Consider the following 27234-nt stretch of genomic DNA (forward strand, 5'->3'; position numbering starts at 1 on the left):
CACGGCCTTCGTCCCCACATCCCTCGCCGTCTTGACATCTCCCACTCCTGATACCTTCCTCTTCTTCTGGAAGAGTCCTGCCAAACGCTGCTGCCTGCCGCTCAAGGTCGCCCAGGCACTAAACCAAAGCTCCTGCTCTCAGCCCAGTCCAGCTGAGCTCAGTCAGCAAGACCCGGTGAGGCAGAATCAGAGCTGGGCTGCAGAACAACCTGGGCTCCTTGAGTCCTGCAAAAACTGAGGCATTACCCATTGCGGCAGAGCCTGGAGAGCCCCGTGCTCTTGAGGGAGAGCAAAAACAAGACAGGAGCTGTTGCAAAGGTGATTTTTTTCCTCCCAGTGAGTAGTAGAAAGCCCCACCCAAGTTTCACTCCTCACTCTCACTTTATATTAAAAAACATACAAAACAAAACAAAAAAAAGTCAGCATTTGCTAGTGTGTGCTGCCCTTGCTGCCACGTGACCCAGGCATGTGATTAAGTTGTTGATACTTGTTTTTTTATAGGATCACATTCACAGCTGCTGTAGAAGCCTGCATAACTTGTCAGAGCAATTCTCTACCCTGGCAAGTTACACGAGCCAGGGAGCTTTTCCCTGCCACAGCGTATCCTACCTATGCATGCCTTCTTCCTTCATGCATGGCTCCTCCTGTCCACCCTTTTGCAAAGGCATCAGCTGTACTTATTTTCAGGAAAGCTGGCATCATTTCTCATAGCTGCACCATGGAGCTGGGTGAGAGGCCCCGTGATGAGGCAGTAGTTTCTTCCAGCCTTTCTTCCCACTGGAAGTGTTGCTTTAAAAAAAGGGAAGGATAAGCCTCCACTTGGGGAAAAAAAAAAAAAAAAAAGAAAAGAAAAAAAAAAAAAGACTGGGCTTGCCAGCCTGCAATGTGCTCTGTGTTTGATTTCTGCTGGCAGTCTGCACATTTCTGCCTGTGCAGATCTGTTCAGTCATGTTGCATGGCTGGACTGGATGGGGCTGTTTGCTTCAGCACTGGTGTTTGTTCCCAGCTCTCCGGAATGATCACCTTACCCATGCTGGGGAGCCACCGTGTTGCAATGGGGCCCCTTCCCTCCCTGGCAGACAAGGAGCTCCAGAGGATGAAGGGGGCCATGCAGAGCCCTTGCAGGAAAGCATGTCTTAGCAAGGGGACTGACTCCCTTTTACTGAAGGACTAGAAAGAACCATGGCCCTACTGGTGGTGTCCTTATGTGACCAGCGTGCACTGCCTTTGGCCAAGTCCCAGCTGCCTCTCAGGTCTCAGTAGTTCTTGTGAATGATGGGGGGAGCCCCTGCTTCAGTGACCACCTTTGCTACACGAGAAGAGGCAAGCCTCTGAGATACCTTCACCGTCCCCTGCTGCTGGAGTTGGCCTGGCACCGGGCCAGCACCTGATCTCAGGTGAAGTATTTATGATCCTGGAGCCCAGCAACAGGTTCACAGTTACACAGAGGCATGAATGGGAACCAGTGCTGCCCAGTTTGTCCTCAGCATGCTGGCAAGGAAGCACAGGAGGTGTGAAATGCCCACATTTACTTTGGTGGCAATTACCCATTACCACCTCTGTGACTTACTGAGGCAGAAGATGAAAGCTACAGTGTCAACGCTACTGATCTCCCTCCAGTTTGCCCCAAATCTCCACGTGCTTCCAAGTGATGCAACACACACCCTTCCTGGGATTTGACTTTTATTACAAACAAACTTTTTGTTCACAGTATTAGGTGCCAACCTTTCTTATGGGCTTTAACCTAGCAGCCTAGGGCAGCCCCCCTGCGCTCTCTCCAAGGCTCACTGCTGTTAGCTTGTTGGTGGTGCTTGTACCTGCAGACACCACCACGCTATAGAGACACTACATGGTGTTTGAGGTCAGGGTCAGGCTAACAGTCATACAAGGATCATGATCTCTACCTCCCCTGTCCAGAAAATGTCTCTCTGCCCATCCAAGGCCACTCTTCAGAAAGCAAATGCTCACCTTGGCCATAGGACAAGGATACAAACTGTTGTACTCTCCCACTGCCATGTGGCTTTAACTGGGATGTTAAGCTGTGTATTTGTCACAGGAAATAAACATACTATTTTCCTATAGGTGGTTTGTTTTGGTTTTGTCAGGCATAAAGCCTGAGGGCAACAGTGGACACAGTGCTTGCTTTTCCTCTTCCCTTGTGCTTCCCCTTTTCTGTACTTTGCCACTCTCTCTTTCCTCTTTGTAGAAAGGTAAATCTTTGATCATAACAGTTTATCATCACCTATTTTCATACTGCCTGGATTTGAATAAGAAAGTCACAGAATCTAAAACTCATTGAGTTGCCCCATTCTTGGTGTAAAAAAAAAAAAAAAAGTTGCATTACTGCTTTTCTGTTAAAAAAAAATAAAGATCAGAGGTGATGTTTGGAAAAGCCACATAGTTTTTAATGGTAGCTAAAACTGTGGTAACCAACAAATTTCAGGCTTCTTATTGCAGTGCTTAAGTAGGAAATCAGAGAATCATAGAATTGTTCAGGTTGGAAGAGACCTTCAAAAATTATCAAGTCCATGCTGTGGGCAGGGACATCTTTCACTGGATCATCCAACCTGACCTTGAACATTTCCAGTTATGGGGCACCCACAACTTCTTTGGGCAATCTGTTCAAGTGTTGGGGTGCCAGTCAGCATATATCATACACCCAAAATATGTCTTATTTCTCGATTGTTTAGTTTTGGTGTTATTCTGGCCCTGTTGCTCATGGCCTGTGTGAGGACCCAGCTGCTTCTCTGGGCTCTAGAGCTCTCTCCTATGGCATGTTTGTCTGAAATTCCTTCTTCTTTCCCAAGGACCTCAGGCAGCTTATGTCTGGTTTGCATTGGAGCTCTTGTGTCTCTGACACAGGTAAGGGTCTCTGTGTCCCATTGGGGCCTTTTTGCTGAAGGGGAGCCTGTGATTTATTTATTTATTAATCTTATTCCCATGGTTGGAGAAGGTTCTGTTTTGCCAGATCACCAAACTGTCAGCATGGAGATGCCAATTATCCATATATCTCTAAGTCAGTAGCTGGACAGGGTCCAGTGTGTGGTACTCAGGAGCAGTCAGTATGATTCTTTGGTTTTCTTGGGTCAGTATAGCTTGTTCCTTGTTGAAAATTGCTTTCTGCTCTTAACGACCATCTCTTTTCTCAAAACTTCTTTTTCCTTAGTGATACCAGCAGGAAACACATTTATGATGGCACATACAATATATGTATATATGTGTGTATGTGTATATGTATATATGTATGTGGGTATGGGTATGTATAAATAAAATAGACCTTCAGTTTTCCAAATTTCAACTTAAATATCAACTTTTTAGATTTCAACAAAAGAATATATACAATACGTACATACAATATTTTGAGGATGTCTGTCATTTTCTGAGAACCTCTGTTAAAAAATAACTTTAAATTCCTTCCTTTCCTGCCTGCCAGATAATACTGGCAGATTTCTTGTGGCAGGGGACACACACACATGTCTCTCTTCTTTTTAGCCTGCAAGACCTCTAGGCCAGGGGTTGCCCTTATCCTTCTACAGCTACTGAGAGCAGGAGACTGAACCTCTTCACAAAACCCAGTTCACCCAATTTCATTCTCCAAATGACATACACTGACAGAAAGAGAGAGGAATGGTTCTGCTCCTCTCAGATCTTGCTTATTTCCCCATGAAAAATTACACAGACTTCTAAGCTAGTGAAGGGAGACGCATCGGAGATGCTCCTCAGTGGTTGCCGCGATTAACCCGAAGCTGTTAGCCAGAGCTGCGTTCCATGAGCCCAAAGTTTTGCTGTGCAGGAGGCTTTAGCTGCAGTGAGGGGTGCTGCATTAGGGACAAGCTTCCAGACTCTAAGCAGCAAGTCTGTTGCAATAACTCTGTTGATCAAATACAATTTCTGCTCACAGCACAGAGCCAAAAAGTTTTTGATTGCAGCCTTGAGGGGTATTTCTTGGCTCATGGTCGATGTTTTAAGCAATGTGCAGCCCTACAAGTCATTACCAATGTTTGAAATCTCTTCCTTCTTATTATTATCCTAGGAGATGTGGAATGAAGACTATTTACCTTCCCCTCATAGTTCATTATGATTATTAAGCCATAGGAATGAGGACATGTGCATGAGAGTTGGATATAACAGGCCTGTTCTAGCTGCGTCAACATTATTTCCCAAAGATGAGAGTATATTCAGAAATATGGCCAATTTTCCCTTTTTTCTTCTTCTGACTGTATTTGTGTACAATGATTTCAAGATTTCACAATGGCATATTATATACACACTGTTTGCTGAAGCAGTAATAGGAGGTTTCTCATTGCTACGTTACCAAGACACTTAAACGAGTCTCTTCATTAATAATCTGTTGCCTTATACCTTCAGATTCCAGCGTCTGGTCTGGCCGCTGCTTGCTATCTCAGCTGCCTTCTCCCCTGCACTGAATTTAAAGCTGTTTTCAGTTGTCTCACCTGCCCCCTTGGGCCCTACCGGCTCCTTTAAAATGCATCTTTAGACCCTCTCTCTGCAGCAAGGAGTGACCAAGGTCCCAGCACAGATGGGGTGGAGTAAGTGCTTGCAGATGTGTCCACACAGCACCCGGCAGCAGCTCTTCCCAGCTGGTATCACCACGGGCTGCTGTGCAGTGCAGAGGTGCTAATGAGAGTAGGAAGGGCAGTGTATTTGCATGGACACTGGGTTATGTGGCAGCAGAAGAGCAAAGCTTGTTCAGCCAGGCTTTGACCAGCCTGGCTATGCTGGTCCTAGCCCCCGGGGCAGCTTGGGCTCTGCAGACCACCTTCACTTGGTGCGGTGTAGGTACATCCTGAAGTCCTTCATGGCTTTCTGGCTGTATGGTTGGGTCTTGTTTTCAAAACAGACTTGTTTACTCAAGACTTTCACACACTTAGGGTGACGTTCAGGCTCCTCCATGCCAAATCTCTTTGGAAAGTGCAAGCTGCTCTTACAAATCTCCAGAGGCAGTGGGGATTCACAAGTGAGTTCTGCAAGTGTTAGTGCCTTTAACCCCTTTTTCAGAGATGGGGGATTGCAGCGTTGGAGATGCTGCTGTTTATGGTAGCGGGAACAGAGAGCTCAATCTGCAATGGGTGCAGAGCCTGAACTGTCCTCTCCTTTCCACATCCTTTTGAATTTAGGCTTGGCAGGTCACTGTGGAGGAACGTGGCCACCTGATACATTTGTTCTCTAGATGGAGAGGACTGAAATGTATTAGCCTATTTATCTGCCTCATTTTGTAAGCACTACATCCACCTTTAAATATAATGACAGTCTGCATAGCCCACATGCACTTTCATACCATACAACTTTTCTCCTGAAAAGCAAGACTCTGCCTGCTCTGAAGAATGTGCTTTTTTGCTGGACACTTCAATTTACACCTTCTCCCCATTGCCCATATCCTTTATCCTTTGCTTCCAGGTGACTGTGACACTACATTGGAGTTTGCATAAGCAGGGACTGTCTCATGACTTGTTCATGTAGCACCTACAAAAATGAGGTTTTAATCTAAACACTCATCCCTCATACATAAATACAGTAAATTGGAGGCATGAAAATGGATAAACTGGGAATGCAGCTCATTGTGGAAATAGTACCTAACAGGGGAATAATTCCTAACTCCTCAGGGTTCCAGTGCTCCTTTCTACTTTGCTCTGAGCATTCAAAAGCATGCTCACCACAGGATGGTTTGTGTTAGGAATGATGATATTTGCTTGATTAAATTTCAAAAATGTCTAAGTGGCAGACCTACTGGGCCAGAGTCAAGAACTTTTCTTTCCCGTGTTTTCTGGTGGTTAGACAGTGTTGTTGGTTGGTAGCTGGCGAGTGTTCAGTTCATACATCTAACATCACATTGCTGATGGCAAATATAATTTAACTCTTCAGTCTAGAAGCCTTATTGATATAAAATCATTATATCCTAGTAGCAAAAGAGAGAGCAGCATTTACTAATAATTCTATAAATATATGGATGGCTTTTATTAATAATTTAACCAGTTATTTTGTCATAGGGATTCTACTAACTTCGTTCATGTCACTGCTATAGTCCCCAAGAGCCAACACTCATGACCAGGATCATGGTGCATTGATCTGTGAACAAAGAACAAAGCACACACATTCCACAGGAGTTGGCTGTAAGAAAATATTGATGGATATGGGCAGGAGCAGGTAAAGCCGAACCCTGGTGGGTTGACCATGTCTGGACACCAGGTGCCCACCAAGCCACTGTATTACTCCTCTCCTCAGCAGAACAGGGTGGGAAGAAAATAAGGTGGATAAACCCTTGTGGGTCAAGATAAAGGCAGTTTAATGAAGCAATAGCAAAAGTTGCACACATGGAAGCAAAGGAATACAAAAGATGTTATTCTCTACTTCCCATCACCAGGTGATGTTCAGCCACTGCCCGGGAAGCAGGGCTTTAGTACGTGTAGTGGTTGCTCTGGAAGACAAAATATTATGAATAACGAATGCCTCCCCTTCCTCCTCCTCTCTCTAAGCTTTTATACCTGAGCAGACATCATATGGCGTGGAATATCCCTTTGGTCACTTCGGGTCAGCTGTCCTGGCTGTGTCCCCTCCCAAGACCTTCCCACCCCCAGCCTGCTGATGGTGGGGGAGGCTGGAGGGGCGGCCTTGGTGCTGTGCAGGGCTGCTCAGCAGCAGCCGGAACACTGGTGTGTTAGCAACACCTTCCTGGCTACCAGTGCAGGCACAGCGCTGTGAGGGCTGCCGTGGGGCTCAGCCAGACCCAACACACCAAATGTAATGTATAGTGCTCACCTGGGCTTTTTCCTAGTAGGACAGCCTGCTGGAATCACACCCTACCTTCCCGGAGACAGGCTCAACAGGCAGACAGGATGCATGATATGGAGGATTCTGTCCTCTCTCCATCTGGGTCAGCACAGTGATTTAAGGAGTAGGGGCCAATGGTGACAAGTTCCTGCCGTTTGCAGCAGGCACATCTCCTCTGTGACCACCCCACCTTGCCAGGTGTCCGTGTGTAATGGGCATGAGGCTCTGCAGGTGGAACTGAACAATAACGAGGACAATAGTTGATGTGGCCTGGAGGTGTTGCTGAAGTACGGTCAGCCTATGCCCTGCTTCAAATCTGCTTCCATCGAGAAAAAACGACGGGTCCTTGTCCTAGCAGACCCCCTTCTGAAGGGAACAGAAGGCCCAACAATACAGACTGGACCCACTTAGGGAGTCCACTACCTCCCTGGGGCCTAGGTTGAAGATGTGAAGAGAAAGCTTCCCACGCTGTTACGGCCCTCAGATTATTATCTGTTACTGATTTTTCAGGTAGGCAGCGATTAAGTTGCAACAAGAAGTCCAAGGGCAATCAAGAGAGATGCCAGGGCCTTGGGATGACTGGTTAAGGGATCAGGGGCACAAGTGATGTTCTCCTCTGTCCTTCCAGTTGCAGGGAATGGCAAGGGAAGAAACAGGAGGAGCCAGCAGATCGATACCTGGCTCTGAGCCTGGTGTCACTGGCAGAATTTTGGGGTTTTCGATCACGGGTCAGTTTACACGACAGCAGGCCTGCTGGCAACAGATGGGGTACACCTGTCACAAAAGGGACAAAGGATCTTTGCACAGGAGTTATCAGTGCTCATTGAAAGAGCTTAAAACTGCATTTGAAGGGGGAAACAGATAAAAGAAGGCTCGCTAGAGATAAGCCTGGTGGCAGCACGCCACTGTTTGAGGGACGTTGTGCTAGTGAGGTCCTTCAATCTGCTGTGTCCGTGGAGGCAGGGGATAGAGATCCACGTGGCAGGAAAGATGCGAGGCTTATTGATGTGTTAGAAACCACGGAAGCGCTTGGCAATTAGGCCTTCTCCCCCGAGATCAATAGCCCAACTGAAGTGCATCTACACCACTGCACACACTGTGGGCAACAAACGGGAGCAGCTGGAAGCCATTGTGCAGCAGGGGAACTGGCATAGCTGCCATCACAGAAACGTGGTGGGATGACTCGCACAGCTGGAGGGCTGCAGTGGATGGTATGAACTCTTCAGAAGAGATAGGCAAGGAGGGAGAGGCAGTTGGGTAGCTGTGTGTTAGGGAGTGTTTTGATTGCCTGGAGCTTGATGATGGTGGTGATAGGGTTGAGTGTTTATGGGCAAGACTCAGGGGGACGGCCAACAGGGCAGACATTGTGGTGGGAGTCTGTTATAGACCACCCAGCCAGGATGAAGAAGCAGACAAAATATTCTGTAAGCAGCTGGGAGAAGTCTCACAGTCGCTAGCCCTTGTTCTCGTGGGGGACTTCACCTTACCAGATGTCTGCTGAAAGTCCAATGCAGCAGAGAGGAAACAGTCCACAAGAGTTCCTGGAGCACGTGGAAGAGACCTTCCTGACACAGCTGGTGAGGGAGCCAACTAGGGAAGGCATCTCGCTGGACCTGATGTTTGTGAACAGAGAAGGACTTGTGGGTGATGTGATGGTTGGAGGCTGTCTTGGGCACAGCAATCACAAAATGACAGGGGTTTTGATTCTCAAAGGATTAAGGAGAGGGGTCAGCAGAACTGCTGCCTTGGACTTCAGGAGGGCAGACTTTGGCCTGTTTAGGAGCCTGGTTGGCAGAGTCCCTTGGGAGGCAGTCCTGAAGGGCCCAGGGGTCCAGGAAGGCTGGACATTCTTCAGGAAGGAAGTCCTAAAGCGCAGGAACCGGCCGTCCCCATGAGCTGAAAGACGAGCTGGTGGGGAAGACGGGCCTGGCTGAACAGAGCTTTGGCTGGAACTCGGGGAAAAAGGAGAGTTGGCCACCTCTGGAAGAAGGGGCAGGCAACTCTGGAGGACTGTAAGGACATGATGAGGCTATGCAGGGCGAAAATTAGAAGGGAAGGGCCAAAGCCCAACTGGAACTTCATCTGCCTACTGCCATGTAATACAATAAAATGTGTTTCTCTAAATACATTAGCAACAGGAGGACGAAGGAGGATCTCCGTCCTGTATTGGATGTGGGGGAAAACTGTGACAAAGGATGAGGAAAAGGCTGATGTACTGAATGCCATCTTTGCCTCAGTCTTCCACAGTAAGACCAGTTGTTCTCCAGGTACCCAGCCCCCCTGAGCTGGAAGACAGGGACAGGGAGCAGAGTGAAGCCCCCATAATCCAAGGGGAAATGGTCAGTGACCTGCTGCACCACTTAGACACGCACAAGTCTATGGGGTTGGATGGGACCCACCTGAGGGTACCGAGGGAGCTGATGGAAGGGCTCACCAAACCACTTTCAATCATTTATCAGCAGTCCTGGCTGACTGGGGAGGTCCCAGTTGACTGGAGGTTGGCCAATGTGATGCCCATCTGCAAGAAGGGCAGGAAGGAGGATCTAGGGAACTACAGGCCTGTCAGCCTGACCTCGGTGCAGGGGAAGGTTGTGGAGCAGGTCATCTTCAGTGCCATTACGTTGCACGTAGAGAACAACCAGGTGGTCAGGACCAGCCATTATGGGTTTATGAAAGGCAGGTCCTCCTTGACAAACCTGATCTCCTTCTACAACAAGATGACCTGCTTAGTGGATGAGGGAAAGGCTGTGGATGTTGTCTACCTGGACGTTAGTAAAGCCTTTGACACTATTTCCCACAGCATTCTCCTGGAGAAATGGGCAGCTCATGGCATGGACAGGTGTACTCTGTGCTGGGTTAGAAGCTGGCTGGCTGGCCGAGCCCAAAGAGTGGTGGTGAACGGAGTTACATCCAGCTGGTGGCTGGTCACAAGTGGTGCTCCCCAGGGCTCAGTGCTGGGGCCAGTTCTGAACAGGGTTGCCATCCCTTTCGTCTCCATTCGGTCTGTTTTCACTAGGACCATCATGGCTACCAACCGTACCACTGCTGCAAAAAGCTCCCCAGAACGACTGGCCCTGTCAGTGGACCTGGGCAGTGAGCAGAGATTGTGGGGATGCTGTCTGCCAGGTGAGGAGAATAAATGAAGCTGCCAGGAGCAAGTCATCATGGGCTGAATATAGCTTGGGGTGAGAAGGCTGGCACAGGCTGCGGGCATGCTCTTGGTTGGAGAGAGGCCCTGAGGCAGCACTTTTGTGCCATGTTTTCCCTTTTAGGTTTGGCTCTGGCCTTGAGGGCATCTCAGAGCCTTGGGAGGCATTGAGGGTGGTATTGAGGCTCTGTGTATGTGTGCTGTTATTTCAATATGGAATTCCAAACACAAAAGTAAAGCTTTTGGTCAAGGAAACAGCAATTAATGGAGAAGTGCTTAAAACTGGAGAGAACAGACAGACAGAACAAGTAACCCAGATGCATCCAACCAGACAAAAGAAGTTGTGCATAAACAGTCTCTAAAACTGTTTACAAAGTCGAAAAGAAAGAGAAAATACAAAAGATTATTTTTTTTTTTTTTCTGCTTGAAAGCAGAGGACACAAATGCTAGTTCTTTGTCCCTTCCACCAGTGTTGGGCAGCTTGCTGCTGGTGGTGACATGGTCTGTGCCTCTGGTGCTTTGGAGTGTGGGGCTCCCCATGTTATACAAGCACTTCCATTAGTCATCTAACCATTTCTGAAATCTTTGAGTCTTTGCCAGATGCATCAGGAGAAGCATAACAACTACAGGCACCCTTTCATTTGCTTTCTTTCTCTTCTGCCCTTCTCCCTGTATCAGGAGCACCAAATCATCCGCTGCCCTGAAGCGATCAGTCATTACAACGACCTTGATACTGCCAGGGTGCTTCTCTAGCCACTGCAGTCAAAGACACTTCTGGGAAAGACAGAAAACAAGTTAGATTTTCAGCTGCTGCAAAAAGGGAAGAATAACCCTTTAAAAACCCTGTGTTTTTATTTTTACCCACTACCCACCCAGGGCAGCAGAGGGATGGCTCATCAGAAGTTCTAGCCAGTGCTGCCATGATGAGTTTTGAAACAGAGCAAGGTCTTAAAAAGATTAGTCAGGATGAGTTTGGTACAATGCTCTAGGTGATGCTCTGTTTGTGTTGAGAAAGAAATGTACCCTGAATAATAAGAAAAGTACTCTGAGTAAGAAAAGGTTCCACTGATGTTAAAGGAATGTACCACCGAGGATGTTCAAGTAAAGGAATATACTCTGAATAATTAGAAAAGGTAAGGTGGGCACCTGAAGGAGATAAGGAGACCATGAGTCAGGAAATCGTTGAACAAAGAAAGTTAAGGTTTACTCCACCTAGATCCCACCTATTATGAATAGAATGATTAGGTGTCAAAATCAAATGAATATGTATGTAAAGATGTTGTAACCTCTCACAAAAACTGTATAAATTACCTAACTTTTCACTGAAAACTTTGGAGCTAGTTTGTCTGGTGCAAATCGGCTAGCTCCCCAACGTTGCACGAAATAAATACCTTTGCTGCTTAAAGACAAAATTTGTCTCTGAGCAGTTACTCTGTGCTGTTTTGGCATCAGTTTACTCGTCAAATAGGTCCCCTTTTCCCAAGAGAAGGGAACTTGGCAGAGGACATCCAGAGGATGCAAGGGGCTGGCAGACATGGAGCTGCTGATCTCTGGCTAGAGAGACAAATTGCTTCATGTAGCCAGCCAGAGGATGCTTTGTGTTCCCTCTGTTAGCAGAAAAGGAGCCTGCTGAAGTGCCTGTGCAGGGGTATGCATGGGTGGAAGCAGTAATCAAGTCGCTATAGCCAGCAACCTCAAGTAAACAGAAGGAGGCATGGTCTGGGTTGATTGACGACAAGCAGAAATCCCTGCAGCAATTACCTCCTGTCCTAGGATATCTCTTCTACCATTTACCTCTGAGAGAAGCAACTGGACTGTCAACACTTATGGCTAGACCATGTTCACAGGACCACAAGCCTCATTTCCAAGGCGAAGCAGGCGCTGGAGGAGAGCACAACATGCTGCTGCTGGCTGTGGGAGGGGGAGGCAACATGGAGGAGGGGCTTGGATTTCTTAACCTTTACTGTTAGTTTCTTGGAAGCCACCAGCTTATTAAACCAGCAGAGGAAACCTTGCTTGCTTTTTTTTTCCCCCTTGGTGCATGGATAATGACATCCATTTTACATTACCTTGGGAAATTTAAATTACCTTTAAATTACCCTACCTTAGGAAGGTAGGGGAGTATGCCAAGTAAAGAAAAACAAGGTGGGAGAGCAGGAGGCGAAGCATGCAGCACTCAGCAGAGCTGCTTTGCCTTTCCTTGCTGCCCCCTATTCACTAGAACCAGCCTCAGCTTTGGTTTCCCGGGCTGCAAAGGCAGCTTTTTTGAGCTCCCTGGTTTCCCAAGGCAGGTGTAGGGCCAGCAGAGTATTCTGTATACTTCTCACTCATCTGCCAGCATCCTCCTCAGCATGGAGCTCAGGGACACTTTTGAGGATCCCATGACATAATTATGGACAAGGAGTCCATAATTAGGATGGAGTGGGTGGTCATCCCCATCTCTTATAGCACATTCCGTCCTACAGGAGGAACAGAAGTTGTTGGATAATATTTGTGCCATGGGACACTGTAGTGATACAAGTGTCAGAGGTCCTTTGCTTGAGCCTGTGCTGCTTTCTGCCCAGCATGTCCACTGTTACAGCCTGGTCCATGCAGTCAATTTTTCCCTTGAGGTTAAGAGATCCTCTTGCTCTAGGTAGAAGGATGGGACTTCAGCTTGCACATCTCCTGTATAACTATGTCTTCCTGCAGCTCAAACTGACCTAGCGGAATTCAAAATTGTGGCCACTGTGGCCCCACGCAAGATGTGGGATTGCCCTGAGAACTGGTACTGCCCCACATGTGAGGGACTGTCCAGTCTGACCCTGGGTGACTGAAAGCTTGCACCTGCCAAGGAGGTAGTGGTTCACAGCTGAGAAAAATCCTCTGTGTGCTTTTAACTTTTTGTGAAAGCAGATGTTTGAGACAGTTTGTTTCCAGAGCTTTCTGTAGCAGACCACAGATGAATGCATAAGCAGAAGAAAGGTTTCCAAACAATTTATCTGAAATGTTTTCTAAACAGCGTTTCGGGATTTTCAGACTACAGGACCAGACCCTTAGCTAGCATAAAAGGACACAGATCCACAGAGCTGAACAGTGTTCATGTCCTTCACTTAGAAAAGCACAGAAACACAGAAATGTTGGTTGGAAGGGTCCTCTGAAGGCTCAAGTTCATCCAGGCTCCCACTTAGCACAGGACTATTGCACTAGGTCAGGTAAGCCTTGGCGTTTTCTAGCCAAGGCTTGAAAGCCTCCAAAGATGGAGAGTCCCCCTCCCTGGGACATGCTTTCCTTGATGTCTGTTATCATCTCTCCAGCTCCAGCCTGGGCTTGGTGCCCCTTATTTTTGCACCTGCTGCTCACAGGTGTTGGGCTTCATCAGTCGTGTAACTGCCATCAGGGGAAGTGTAATTTGCAATAGGATCCTGTTAGATCACCTCTCCATCTCCCTGTCTCTGGACTAAACTCACCCAGCTCCCACAACCTCTCCTCCTAGCTTCTGCACTCTGCCCTGGCCATCTCAGTATCCCTCCTACTGGGCCTGATCGCACCAAGGGGTCCAAAGCAACACGGTACGTCACCGGTGGGCTCAGGGGAACCACAGCTTCCCTCGCCCTGCCGGCTGTGCGCCTCCTGCAGCCTGCCGGGCACTTTGTCCCATTGGCAAATGGGCCCGAACAAGGTGTGACCCATAATTTGTGGCAACATGAATAGGAGCAGAGGTTTCATTCACTGCACTGGAGATAGTACAGTAAGCAAGCAGTTTCAAAATCCAATTTCATAGACACAGAGATTACATTAATCTCTTTTAATAGCTAAACAATTGAGTTTTCAAGATAGGACAAAGCATGGGATATTCTTGACAAAACTGGTGCTTCAAAGCTGCCTACATCAGATTTAAAATCCTAACTCCTAAGCTCCTAATGATAGAACCGATTGTATCTTTTCAGACAATAGCACTGCAAAACTTGTGCTTAATCTCCTCTTTTTATAACACACTGTAGCTGCCTGGGCTTGCCTGTTGGGAAGAAAATGTAGATTGACTTTGCCTTCGAATACCATATGAGGAAACTCACTCAGCGCTCACCAACTGATCTCAGGGGCCTGTGGAATGATAAAAGCTCAAGTTATCAAAGTATCTGTAAACTGCCTTCTGATTTCTGGCTGGAGCACCTCCCTGAATCTGGACCCTTTGATTTAAGGTGGCTGCTTTCTTTCACCGTGTCTCAACAGGCAGAAAAGGGCATAGCTTTAATTCCTCTTGGCTCAGTTGCATTGGCTCGACATGACTGAAAAGCCCTCTTCACGCTGAACTGAATGTGGATCTACACTGGAAACTTCTGCACAGGTAGTAAGTAGCTTGTAATATACAGGGATGTTTCCATACTGCCAAAAATAGTGGTGTAAAAGTGCTTTTCTTGTTGACACTGTTCTGTTTGCAGAACCAAAATTAGCTCTCCTGGGGAAAGCACTGTTTATTGGGCTAGACTGCATGTTTTCAGAGAATTTGCAGGTTTTGTGGTCTAGGCATGTCCATTTGGGGCTGATTTTTAGTGTTTGCGTTATGATTTAGGGCTCTGACAAATGAGCTTTAGTGATGGTGAGGTGATTGAAGAGGTGTTTATTACTGCTCTGCTGGCAAAGATTACTGTCCCTGCAGTAGAGCTGGCAGAAGCCAACGTATGTCCAGGGCAGAGCTGTTCCAGATTTTTTGCATTTGAGTTGCAATCTCCAAGAAAGCGAGATTAGACTAGGCAGAAGACTGTGAACTAGAGATACTGAGATGTTGTCCATAACGGTTTATGCCCACCAAGAACAGCACTGCTTCCATGCCTCAGGTCCTGTGGCTTCTGCCCCATGTTTCTCTCCTCTCTTTGCACCAGAACTAGCAGTTGTCTAATCCCAACAGGAGACCATTCAGGGACTTCAACCAGCCAAATGATCTCCTTGTTCATGTAGGAGGAGTGTGGGGGACTAGAACATCACCAGCTTCTATCAGCTTAATCATGGTACCTCTCTCTCAGGCAATGGTACGAGTGTCCTTCTAGTGTCTCAGCTCCCCTCTAGCCTTTGGTGCTAGAGTGGCATCAAGCAACAAAAGGTGATAATGCCTTCATCTGCTCATCTGTTTTCCAATCAAACAGTAATCTGAGGCCAGGGACTCCCTCTGCTGCTGCTGTACGGCCACCTAGCAAGGCCTCTGCAGGCAGGGAAGTTACTCCTTACCCTTCAGCTGTAATCTCCATTCTGCTGTAGGAGTAACCTGCTGTAGCTGGTGACACTGCTGTCAGAAATGGAGCTGCCATTAGTAGTTGTGTCCTTCCTCTCCCGACTCAGAGGATAGCCGGAGACTGAGTGCCCTTGCACCCTGGTGCAGCAGCAAGCAGGAGCCGCTGCAGGAGTGAGCCAGGACTGACTCTGTTCATGCAATATTGCCACGCATGAGAGTTTTTCTCTCCCTGGCCCATTAGTAACGCAGAAAAAAATCAGTGGGAAAAGACTGGGCCTTAAATATACAATGAGCCTTCCCCCACCCTTTACCACCTAAACCGATAAGCTACTCCAGGCTATCTTGTTTATGTTTATGAGTGTTTAATACCTCTTAGCATTTGCGTTTGCCTTGAAGCTACAGACAGCTATGTGCTGTAGTGTGCTAAATATTTGTGCCGTAAGTACAAACAGATGTTTGAAGATCTGCTTTGAAGCAAATCTTTACCCTCTAGATTCTCTCCCAAGACTCCTCAGGAATAGTATACATCCCTATATTCAGAGCGAAGCCTTGAAGGACAGGGAAAGAGGAAATAGATAGGAATAGTCAGTAGTGGAACAGGAACCGGTACTCACATCTCTGTTGTATAAATCCTTTACAGCAGCACTTTGGCCATTGGTTTTCATAAAGAAATTTGCAGGGCCTCATTCCTATAAAGCAGTCTCTGCTGCAGGCAGGTCTTTTGGGCTTGCTAGCCTAAGGGCAGACCCACTAGCCCGATTCTTGTCACTTTTTGGAGGTATCGCCTGCAACCTAAATAATATCCCTAATATGAAAAACCTCAGAGTGAGCAGAGATGGTAAAACCTGAGTGGTGTGCGTGGATGGCTCTTGCTCACTGGTATTGCTCCTGCCAGCTGCTCACAGGGGTGGAAAGGCTTCACAAGGCAGACACAAGTGGCATTAAATCATTTGACTCTCAAGAGTCAAAAACTCCATTCAGAGTCAGAAACTGCAAGATACCCCATGATACTGCATGCCACATGCAAAGTAATGGGGAAGGTTGAACAGCCTCCGCCTCAGGCAGCCCCCAGTTTATGTCAAGACGCAACAGAGAACCCGAGAGGGGAAAGGTAAGGTGGTAGTGGTGAAACCAGCCAGGATCGTGCGGTGATTGCTGTGTGGGAGGTTGCAGCCAGGACTCTCAAATGACTTAAACCACTGTGGTATGGCTTTGGTTTTGTTTCTTCTTTTCTCACGTTTTGGGGCAGAGCAGGGTGTGTCTGGAAGTTCAGGCGCTAGCTCGGGACTCAGATGATCTACGTCCAGGTTTCTGCTTTGCCAGTGGCTCCCTTGGGTAAGCAGCTCCCATCCCCTCCGCCTTTTGCCCTTCATTCTCCGAGGAAGAACAGCACTTCCATACCCCTGAGGCGTATGAGTTTAATACTTCAAAGTCTTGAGGTATGGTATGAAAGAGAGCTGTACAGGCCATGAAGAGATTCACTCTGCACTACCTTTTGACTGTACGCCTTGGACAGCAAAGGGGATACGCAAAGCAGCGTTTGACCTGAGCTACACAGGGAACTGATGTTCTGCTGTAAATCTCTCTAATTCACCCTGCAGAACGCTTTCCCTTCACTCTGCTTCGTTTCACCTCTCTCACTTAAAACATGAAGACTAGTCATTTTTTTTTTTTTTATCATTCATTTTCTTTTCCTAATAACCACTCTTTTCTCTGGCCTAATTCTACTTCATCTGAAACTGTTCTTCCTCCCTTTCTCTTCCTCCTCATCTGTGAGCTCAGGCAGGAGCCACCCATCACTGGGATACCTGCTGGGACTGTGCGGTAGGTAAATCCCAGGATTTACAGACCCTTTGCAGCAAGGAGTGGCTGGCTGGGACTGGCCGCTGGCTATATTCCAAGAGCTGGGAGCACTTCCAAGCTCCTGCATCCCGCTCGGTGCCCAGGTGAGGCTGAGGTGCGTGGTGATTCCTTCCATCTGTGCCATGCTCGCCGTGTGCAGGAGGGGCTGGTGCGAGGATCTGGGAAGCAGCTTGGCTCTTCCACAGGCCAGGCCTCCAAGAAGTGCTGTGGTGTGAAACAGGAGCTTGCTGTAAAGATAGCTGGGGAGAGAAAGGTGGGAAGAAAAAAAAGAGTACGGGATCACTTTGGATTCAGGCCTTTAAAGGTGCTTTCCTTGCCCTCTCCTTACCTTTTTTCTTTTCCCTACTTGCAGGAAAGGTCTAGTAGCTAAGACATTAGCCTGGGATTCAGGACACTTACCCGGTTTAGTTTGCTCTCTTTGGCATAGATCCCTGAAACTATCCTCGGGGCAGGAGTCAGCAAAGGCAGGAGTGGGAGCACAGGACCAGAGCAGAAGAAGAGCCTATCCACATCTACGACAAGAAGCTGTTGGACTGGCTCAGCTGTAACATGGATCTGCATCTGCCAGCGGTGGGGCCAGCTGTGTTGCCATCCTGTGCTCCTGTGCCCTTTTGTTAAGAGAGAACAATTTTTTTCTTCCTGTGTAGGGATGAAGCTTGGAAAACGAAGGACCCTAGAAAGGACTGTGGCCATGATCACAAAAGTGTCTCGGAGCCTGGCAGCTACTCACCGTACCCCTCTTTACCTAACACACTCCAGAGCGGTCTGAGTGGAGAAAAGATGCCATTCTGGTGGGGACCTGACAGCTGTGCCTTCCTGTGAGGATTACGCTGCTTGCATCAGTGCTGTAGGCAGCAAATCTTGTCAGAGGTGGTGGACCGACCCTGCAAGCCATTTACAGCAGGTTTCCTTGAGGCAGCAATGAAATCTGTGATGTTTTTGCTTGACATCTGCAACGCCAGTGGAAAGAAAACAGTGTGACTCCTGCCTTGCATTTGCAGGTGAAGCCTTATCAAGGACAGAAAAGAAGAAAGAGGCACCTCTATTTTTTTTTAATCTTCTGCAAATACAAACAGTGTTTTTCTGGTGTAAATGGAGAGGCATAGGGCTCTGTGGGAGTTATCTGCTTCTAGGAATTTATGTCACGTGGCTGTGAGTGGCTCAGCAAGATAGGATGGGAAAAAAGAAATGGGTCCAAACCTCCAAATAACTGAAAGAGCTAAAAAGCCCACAGAAGAAGTCCTCACATACAATCTCCTGTTCCTCCAAGAGAAAGGAAACATTTCCAAGGGAGCTGATACCTGCTCTTTGTGTTGAGTGTGAGGTGGGTTTTTTTTTAAAGAAAAGCCCTTTTCCTGTTCAGTGCCAGTTTTTCTGAGGCCAACTTGAGTCTTTTGAGAAATGCTCTGAGAATTTGGAGGCTGGGAAGGCAGCTCCCTGGCCCTGTCACCTCCACAGCTGCTGATGAAATGCAGAAGAGCTCCAGCAGCCAAACAAGCCGGCATCCTGAGAGGTTGGCTCTCTGGTTTTGCCCTCACCAGCTGCTCTCAGGGCAGGTTTTCCTGCTCAGTCTCACCTTTCAAGGAGGGACTGCATCCAGTTCCTTTTAAAAAAAGGCCATTTTTCAAATTGTCCTGATTTGAAAGAAAATACTGTGTTTGGCGGCAGTGAAAACAGAGGTCTAAGTGAACTCTGGCATCTACTGCGCGGGTGTGATGAGGCTGGGCCATGAATCCAGCAGGTTTTGCTCATTTCTATGCTGTGCGGAGGCAAGCTGCACGTGCGGTATTTTGCCTTTACCCTAGAGCTTCCTCCCAGAACCCTGCCAGGAATTTGATCCTGCTTTGATAAACCATCACACAGACACAACATGGAACTGTAGTCCTAATGACCTGTGTTAATTAAAAATCAAATGACACTTTCTCAGGAGAAAGTTCTTTAGTTCCAGTGTTTTTCTAAGATAATTATACCAAGCCAGCCTATTACCCTCCCCTGTAGTTTCATTTATTGCTCACTTTGTCTAAGCTCCTGCATGCCATCACACTGCATTTTTTTGTCATGTTCCACCCCGTCATTTCAAAATCAGTTGCCTATTTGTTTAAAAGTGCAGCAGAAGCTTTAAAGTTTTGAGGAGAGAGAGGCCGTATGTTTACTGTGAAGATGTACAGTCTGCTGGTTCAATTTCACTGCCTTGTAGCACCAAATTGAGAAACTCTCTGACTCTTTGTCTCCCCTGCCTTCTAAAACAGCGAGATAAACAGGAAAAAGGGGAGACACCTTCTGTTTGATATTGTTTGACTCTCAAGTCAGTTCAGGCTCTAATATTAATAGCTTCCTGTTTTGTTGTAAGTCTTCTGACAAGTGAAGAGCCTTCTTCTCAGCCTGAACTCAGGCAACGATATGCCTAGTGTGTTCCCAGGCTCTGGGCTTCAAATCCCAGTTTTGTGCTTACCTTCAGGCCACATTTTTAGAATTGGAAGTCAAATCACTGAAAATCAGGTGCCTAACCCCACAGTTAGCTGGCAAAATAAAAATGACCTCGCTGTTGCAACGGTTAAACACCTGCAGACCCTGCAAGTATCTTGGGACTTGAGAGGGCAGAATCTAAACAAATCAGACTAATCTTATGTAAGAACTCAAATAAGGATCCTAATTTGAAACCTTGGACTGCTGTTCATTGCTAAGGACATGCTCAGAAGCGGGTAACAGAAAAGAGGATCTGCAAAAATGTGGAGAAAGGTGCATTTGTGTAATATCACTTGTGCAAGATGCTTGTGAAATGTGGTGCGTGGTGCATTGCATCATTTTTCACATACGCTTAAATTAGTAAGACTCTTTCTTTTCTAGCTATCTAAATAACTTTCCCTGTGAGCTGAACTACTTCCTCTGGATAACCCGTTGTTTTGCTGCCTGCTGGAGAGGTGGAGCCCCCCCAAATGCCTAATGTCTGTGTAGGCAGCCTGTGGCTGCTGCTCTGCGTAACCGGGAACCATCTCCCCATCACGGTGTGTGACAGGACAGCTTGGACTTAGCAGTTCTATGAGATTTAAAAATCAGACCAGCTAATCAAGATTTAGAACGGCACTGGATTGAAAAGACCAGCAAGCGGTCCAGCTGCGAGATAATTCATCAGTTGCAGTAAATATTGCTGGAAGAGCTTGTCAAAAGGAAATGTGAAGCAGCTGAAAAGAAATGTCCTTAAAGTGAATGTCAGAGGCTTTTGCAACTGTCATCCAGTGGTCTGGGAGAATCCAGGCTTTGCAGAGAAAACAAGGGTGAAAGAAATAAAAATTTGAATGGAGAGGATAAAGTACCAGTTCCCACTGAGCTATTCTAAAGGAAGCAATCTTACCACTACAGGGACCTAATTAGAGACTGAATCTCACAACTGTCTAATGTCTCCTCCAGGACACTGAGAAACACAAACTAGCTAAAGCAGTCCATTCAGACCAGCAGCAGCAGGAGGCTCTCTGCTTCAGGGGCACAATTAAATGCCAGGTCTACATAGGTATGGTCATTTCCAGTGTTTCTGAATCCTATGGTCTGTTCAGCGCTCACTTAGGACCAGGGGAGCAACTTCATTTTCTTGCCTGGCCAGCACAGCATCATCCTGGTCCTACAGAAGCCAACAGTGGGCTCCCGCTGCTGTGTACCCGAGCCTCCTGGAGGAAAGGCACCAGGGCGCGTTTTCCCAGGCAAATATAAGAGTTAATTGTCAGCATTAACAAGAGAGAATTTCACATTTCTATGACTGATTTGATGAATCACTGCTTTTGTTTGTCTCTGAAACGTGCAGATCAGGTGTGGGTCCTCAGGCCTTCCTGGAGACACGGGGGCTGCCAGTCAGTGTTTGCGTGCATTGGTTCCCTTAAGCCTTGGTACAGGGCTCAGCTCTCCCACCTCGCTCCAGCTGTTGCCCATCTGAGATGCTGTCACCCTTCTCTCCCTCTTTTTGGAAACGTGGAAACAGTGGCCATAGTCTGAGGCTGCCCTTTGGCAGCAGTACCCATCCCTGCTCTAGCTGCTCCCTCCTGCCTCTGAGCTGCAGTGCATCACCTTGTCATCGGTGTGCCAAGCGGGGAACTCCCTGAGTTAGGTTTTGTCTTTCTGTGGTGTTTTTTAATAAGCAGCAAGAACTTTTTTGCTGGATTTTATTTAAGATTGGTCAGTTCTGGGCCCTGGTCCTCAGCACTCCTCTCCTGGTGCCAGGAAGGGCTGCACCAGCAGGAGACATCCTCTGGAGTGAGTGAGCAGCAGGGTCAACAGGAAGGAATGATTTTAGCTGGTATTGCCCTTAAAGGCACTTCTTATATAATCCTGTCTGCCCAGAGTGATTCTCTGCAGGTGAGGCTTCAGGGGAGCACAGGAATCTCTTCCAGTGACTACTACTACTGCTTCTACTACTACTAGCAGTTTGTTTTTCTGTAGCAGGATTTTCCAGGCAGAGGGAGGGCTGTGTCTTCTGAGACCACCCGGGGAGCTCAGTGCCTCTGGGAGGAGCAGGGATGACTGCTTGGGATGGGTGGATGCATCATGTATCGGGGGGCAGTGGTTTACAGGTCTCCTCTGGAGCTGGGAGGAGGTAAGCGACCTGCCCAAAGAGAGCTCAGCACTGCAAACCTCTGACAAGGACATTTTCATAACTGAGATAAACAAACAGATGCCTTTTTTGCTCTAGGAAGATAATTTCTTCTGTGCAACTAGCCTGAGACCGTTTCATTGGCTTAGTCTGTATTTTTACCATGTGCAACAAGCCTTAACCACTTCATTTGAGACTGTTAACTCATTTGGGGCCAATATGAAACATTTCTGGCATTTCTTTTCCATTTTTCTGGGCCTTACATGTTGCTAATGTCTTCACTTTTGTATTTATGTTTTCTTCTCTAACATTTCAGTTCTCTTCTCTTGAAGGATTTTAAATCCTTAATTGCCTGATGCTGCAGATGGAGAGTATTAGTTACCTTCCATCACCACTCTGGCCACGGTGACTTCCTTTGCTTGACAAGCTGATTACTTTGTCAAGGTGAACGTTAAGTCTGCCTGGAGTACCTCTGTGCATCTTGTGCCAGATTCCAATTGCAAGCTAATTTCTTACTGGACATGCTGTTTCTCCAGACACAGAATACTAGCAGTAAAACTGGGATTTAGAGGGGCTTTTTTCCCCACTTCCCTAGGGAGGTTAATGTTGCTCCAATTTATACCAGCAGGATTTATATGGCTATATCTCTCAATGTGATAAACTAATGCACGGCAAAGCAAACCCAAGTGATGAAATTCCATTGATAAAAAAAAAAAATAAATTCACATCCTAGCAACCGCTCAGCAAAGTCCGCAAGTGGCGATTAGGAGTTAATAATAACTGCACCAAGCCTGCCAAAGCTGCTGGAAATGTGACAAACGGGCACCTCTGTGGAGCCAAAGAACTGCTGCAGTGCCTGCTCCCTGCTGTTCTGCATTAGCATGTCCAGAAGGGCAGCGTCCTGGGTGGGCATGGGGCTGACAGGCTCCCCAAAGTGCCAGCTCCAGGCAGTAGGGATGAGGAAGGAGCCTTTGCAAAAGCATTGCAAAAATGGCTTAACGCTCTGTGGGCTCTGTAAGGTGGGAAAGAAACCTCCTCTCCGTTGCATAGCAGGATATCACTGGGGTTGGTGTCTCAGCTCTTGCCATCAATGTATGAATCCACAGCTCCCCTTCACACATGTATGTCTCTGCTTGCCAAAGTGGCTATACACAGCACTGCACCTTGCCTTCTTCTGCCACGTACATGCCACCCAGGCCTCCATGAACCTTCAAATGGTCACATGCTGCATGACCCCTAAAAGAGGGTAGACATGGCGTTAACAACGCTTTCAGATTGTCCAGTGGATATAATTGAGTCAAAAGAGCAAAGTAAATTAAATGCCTTTCATAGCAGTTCCTGAGGGAGAACCGGTCTCCTTGTCTGTCAGCTGTAAGCCAGGTCAAGGCTGGACCTTCCGCAGAGAAATTGCTGACATTGGCCCCAAAATGTCATTGTTAAGGGAAGAAAAGCATCCAGATGTCTCTTAATTTTTCCTAGCTGATATAAGGAAGTGGTGTTTAGACCACTATAGGTACCACAGATTTGAGAAACAACACTAAACAACATAAAGAACAAAAAACAAGGGGTGCTTTCTGATGACATAAGGAAACTAAGTCCTACGCTGCTGAATGCTTCAGGAGAGTAAGTCCCAATAGCTACAGTAGCCAAATGACACCTGGGACTAGAGTGTGAATAACACTTCCATGATATTACCTAGCGAACGTCTCAACTTCGTGAGTTTGTTGCAAAAGATAAAAGGTTGGCCAGCATTATTATTTGGTGGTACAGGAACATTCATTTCTCTAACCACGAGTGGTGGTATCTGACCACCTTGAATATCTGAGCAGGCAGGTCAAAGGAAAGCACTGTGAAGACTTGGTTTTCCAAGGCACCTATTTCTAGTAAGTGTGATCTTCATTTTCTTTTAGGAATTCATTTTTCCTGGCGTACTGTGGCAAAAATAATAAACAAAACCATGTTTTTTTATAATAAATAATAAAATAAACAGAAGCATGTACACTCGTAAGATGAACCTCAGGACCGTGCTGTCTACAGCCAAACCAGCTCTGGGTACAGTGTGAGCACTGAGGGCAGATTTTGGGCCACTGTTCTCCCTGGCAGATGTGGTCCTGGGGTTGCTCTGCTCACAGAATCCCAGTGAGTCCTTAGTGAAGAGCAGAGACAGGACTTTTCTTGTGTCATGTTATCATACATGACAAGGCAAGAATGTGTTGAGGTGCATATAGGTTGACCGCAGGTCAGCTTCACGCAAGAATGGAAGAGCAACATGCGTCCAGCTCTTTTTTTTTTCCTTTTTCCTCTGGTTTTTGTGGGAAGGAGGAAAAGCATGTTTTAATGTCTGAGTTTATGATATTTCTGCTCCCCCTGGGTGGAAAGGTAAGGGACCTCTTCTCTCTCTCTGCCTATGAGGGAAGCACTGAAGCACTGGCTGTTGGTGTGAGTGATGGATGAGAAGCTCTCTCGGGGCAGACCCTGTTCTCCCCAGGGACCTGCACCCCAGCCACTTCTCACCCTGGTCTGGCGTGCTGGGACACCCTGGCTGTCCCCTCCGGGGTCCCCCTCTCTCCTGTAGCTCTGAGCCATGCCACTTTCTGTCATTGGAAAGGCAGAGGTTGGGGAGCAGGCTCCCAGTGGGTCCAGAGGAGCAGAGGGTCTCCACTGGGGGTGTCTGTTGCAGGAGCTGAAGGAAGCATCTCTGCCGCAGAGGCTGCGGGCAGGAGCAGCCATGCGCTTCCCTCTGCAGCTGGCAGCACTCCGCTTTTCCCCATCATTTATTACCTGATGACCATGTTCGTGTGTTTCCCTCCAGGCCGGGAGCCAGGAGGGCTGGTGCTTGGGTCACCTTCTCCTGGTGTGCAGCCAAGGATGGCAGCAGTGTCCCCCCACCGAGGGCAGTGCCCCCCGCCACGGGCACACAGCATCCATCCCTGCCGCTCGCCCAGCCCTCCCCTCGAGACCTACTTTTGCTGGGAGAGGCAAGGTAACCTCGCCACTGAAAATAGCTGGGATGGCAGCCAGCGCAGATTAATGGCATCATTAACATCCCCAGTTTATTTATAGGCTTAAAAATGCCTCAGACCTGCACACTGAGCAGAGTTGCTTTGTGTAACGTGGGGACTCCCAGGTCTCCTGCTTCTGCCTTTCCTCTTCCTGCTATTGCATCCTGATAGCAGGGACTACAAAACCTCTGGAGCAGGGACTATAAAACCTCTGGAGCACAGACTGTAAAACCTCTGGAGCAGGGACTGTCTCATTGTAAACCTACTTTGTAAACCTTGCTAACTAGGGGTTTACACACAGGTATTTATTTTTTTTCCCCATGAATGCTGTATTTGTCTGGTCTCCTTCCTCCACCCAACTCTTTCTATGGTCACTGTGTCCTGTGGTCCCTCTTTGGGAAAATTGTCTTTTTGATGAATTCCTAAGGCAGGGGCTGAGCAGTTGTCAAAGGAATTAGTGATTTTCTGCCTTGAGTTGTGAACTGTGAGGTCTGTGGGAGGACTGCGAATCGCATAGCTGTGGAGAGCACCTAGGACATGTGGGACCCTAGTGAGACACGCAGATGTAATTAATGAACATCAAGGTCTTCCTAGGTGATCCAGCAGACCCAACCCAGCTCCCAGGTCCTCCAGGAACTTCACAGGACTGGCAAGAAAAGAGTTGTCCCCAGAAGAGGAGTTTTCAGCACATGACCTGCGGCCGCACTGCCTGGCCTGTTTCCCAGGGCTCGGTGAAAGGTAGGTGAGAAAGGAAGCCTGTTGTCGGCAGGCACAAATCCAAGGGATTGCCTGTGTGACTGGGAGATGGCTCCATGAGTGGGAGAAAAAGGTAAAAATGCCAGTAGGGACCCTTCCCACCCAGAAACAGGGATAACCAGCGTGGTACGTCGTGATGTTTCAGAGGGTAACCACCTTTCACTTTGCCGTTGGTTCTTTGTTGTAGCAATCTGAGATAAATCCTGTGTCTGTCTCTCCTTGTCCCTCTGCTCTGTCTTCTATGGGCTGAAATAAACAACCAGCAGAGAACTGCTCAAAACAGTGTTGTCTTTTTTTCTCTGGGCAGCAAGACTGCTTCAGGGCAGAGTAAAGGTGCCAAAAATGCTAGAAGGAGGGTTTCTTTGCCATGTCTACTACAGGTGAAACCACAACTCTGGGGCCCCCTCACCCCCGCAACATCTGGTGGGTTCATGGTATCTCAGTGCCCTGCGTTCCCCTTCCCCTTTTTCCCATTCAGGTTCTGGGCTCCAGGTCCCCTCCGTCCCCTCCTGGCCAGGACCCAGCTCTTCGCGGTGATGGGGAGGACGGTACCTGCTCAGTACCTCAGTTTCCATGTCTGTAAAATAGGACCATGACATTTAACCGGCTTTATGTAGTCCTTTGAAGGACAAAAGCATAAGTGCAATTATTCAGGTATCGAAAGATCATAACTGGGAGAGTATTTCCCTGTCTGATACACGTGAGGTCCTGTATAATTTAAAAGGCTTCAAGGAAAAGGCAGGTCACATGCAGCATCTGAGATAAAGGGGAAAAGAAGTAATCTTTTAACTGTACTCATCCTAGGAGAGAAAAGACTCTTATACAATTGTTTCTTATCTAAATTCCTGAACACCTAACCAGAAAAGTCAGCACAACTTTCTCACTAGACTGATGTGAGATTAGAGGAGTGAGTCTTGTGACAAAAGGGGCCACCTAAATCTCAAACTGATCACCTGCTTTGAAAAGTGAATATAAAAGGTAGAATTTTTTTTTTTTAACAAAACAGCTAAACTGCATTTCATCTACGGGACACCTATCTCCTGGACCTCAATGCTGCACAGCTTCTGTGGCATTACTCACTCCAATACAGAAAGTAAAAGCAGGGATTTTTTTTCCCTGTTTCACTAGGCTACACCCAGTTGTAACCATATTTAACCTTCCTTTTTCTAGCTACCAACACTGGGTGGCACTAAGTAACTCCTTCTGGCATTTTACAAAATTGACTTCTATAAACTTGAATACCACTGACTTGGTTCCACTTCATCCTGACAGCAAATGGGTTTGTTAGAGAAACTTCTAACCATATAGTTATTGCACCAGAAACATCTGACTTGCATGGCACGTTTTGTACTTTGTTTGTTGGGTTTGTTGGGTTGTTAAAGCTCTCCTGAAACTCTGGCCCCACAGGTGTGATAAAGGTTCAATGTGCTATCAGGCTTGAAAGCCAATTTTCCTGTACTGAGGTGAGAATTGATGGAATACTTGAAAATAAATGTGCTTTATGCTGGAGATTTAAATGAATCTCACAGAATCCCAGCATGGTTGAGGTTGGAAGGAACCTCTGCAGATTGCCTGGGCCAAGCCCCCTGCTTGAGCAGGGTCAGCCAAAGCAGGCTGATCAGGACTGTGTCTAGTCAGGTTCTGAGTATCACCATGGCTGGAGACTTCACAACCTCTCTGAGCAACCTCTTCTGTTCATCAACCACTCTCACAGTGAAAAAGTATTTCAGTTTGTGTTCATTGCTTCTTGTCGTGTCACTGGGCAACACTGAGAAGAGCCTGGCTCCATCTTCTTTACGCTGTCCCAACATGAGGTATTTAAACACACTGATAAGATCTTCCCTGAGCCTTCTTTTCTCAAGGGTCAACAACCCCAGCTCTCTGAGCC

The 27234-nt window shown here is 47.3% G+C and overlaps 1 long non-coding RNA gene across 2 annotated transcripts in view; it reads left to right on the forward strand.

Moving 5' to 3' along the window:
* LOC119142843 overlaps positions 1-25628 on the forward strand; it is a 62805-nt gene extending 37177 nt beyond the window's left edge. Inside the window, exons 3-4 of one of the 2 annotated variants that reach the window (XR_005102451.1) lie at positions 14150-14264; positions 17657-25628. This is a non-coding gene — a long non-coding RNA (uncharacterized LOC119142843). Of the gene's footprint in view, positions 1-14149 lie in introns of both variants that reach the window. The other variant, XR_005102450.1, reaches the window with a different exon arrangement.
* The last annotated feature ends 1606 nt before the right edge of the window (positions 25629-27234 follow it).

This window comes from Falco rusticolus, chromosome 2 (assembly GCF_015220075.1).
Source record: "Falco rusticolus isolate bFalRus1 chromosome 2, bFalRus1.pri, whole genome shotgun sequence".
Classification (NCBI taxonomy): Eukaryota; Metazoa; Chordata; class Aves; order Falconiformes; family Falconidae; genus Falco; species Falco rusticolus.